The following is a 1240-nucleotide window of genomic DNA, read 5'->3' on the forward strand; positions in this document are numbered from 1 at the left end:
CATGACCTAGAACTATGCTCAGTCAATAACCAACAGCGGAACCTGGATGCTCATATTGGCTCCTACATATTCTACGAAGATCTTTATCGGTCAAACCGCATAACAACATACGTTGTTCCCTTTGTCATCGGTATGTTACTTGCCCGAGATTCGATCGTCGGTATCCAATACCTAGTTCAATCTCGTTACCGGCAAGTCTCTTTACTCGTTACGTAATACATCATCCCGCAACTAACTCATTAGCTACATTGCTTGCAAGGCTTATAGTGATGTGCATTACCGAGAGGGCCCAGAGATACCTCTCCAACAATCGGAGTGACAAAACCTAATCTCGAAATACGCCAACCCAACATGTACCTTTGGAGACACCTGTAGTACTCCTTTGTAATCACCCAGTTACGTTGTGACGTTTGGTAGCACCCAAAGTGTTCCTCCGGTAAACGGGAGTTGCATAATCTCATAGTTACAGGAACATGTATAAGTCATGAAGAAAGCAATAGCAATATACTAAACGATCAAGTGCTAGGCTAACGGAATGGGTCATGTCAATAACATCATTCTCCTAATGATGTGATCCCGTTAATAAAATGACAACTCATGTCTATGGTTAGGAAACATAACCATCTTTGATTAATGAGCTAGTCAAGTGGAGGCATACTAGTGACTATATGTTTGTCTATGTATTCACACATGTATCATGTTTCCGGTTAATACAATTCTAGCATGAATAATAAACATTTATCATGAAATAAGGAAATAAATAATAACTTTATTATTGCCTCTAGGGCATATTTCCTTCAGTCTCCGACTTGGACTAGAGTCAATAATCTAGTTCACATCGCTATGTGATTTAACACCAATATTCACATCTGCATGTGATTAATACCCATAGTTCACATCATCATGTGATCAACACCCAAAGGGTTTACTAGAGTCAATAATCTAGTCCACGTCGCTATGTGATTAACACCCAAAAGAGTACTAAGGTATGATCATGTTTTGCTCGTGAGAGAAGTTTAGTCAACGGGTCTGTCACATTCAGAGCCGTATGTATTTTGCAAATATTCTATGTCTACAATGCTCTGCATGGAGCTACTCTAGCTAATTGCTCCCACTTTCAATATGTATCCAGATTGAGACTTAGAGTCATCTGGATCGGTGTAAAAACTTGCACCGATGTAACTCTTTATGACGGGCTCTTTTATCACCTCCATAATCGAGAAGTATTTCCTTAGTCCTC

The sequence above is a fragment of the Triticum dicoccoides genome, chromosome 3B (genome assembly GCF_002162155.2).
Source record: "Triticum dicoccoides isolate Atlit2015 ecotype Zavitan chromosome 3B, WEW_v2.0, whole genome shotgun sequence".
NCBI classification, from domain to species: Eukaryota; Viridiplantae; Streptophyta; class Magnoliopsida; order Poales; family Poaceae; genus Triticum; species Triticum dicoccoides.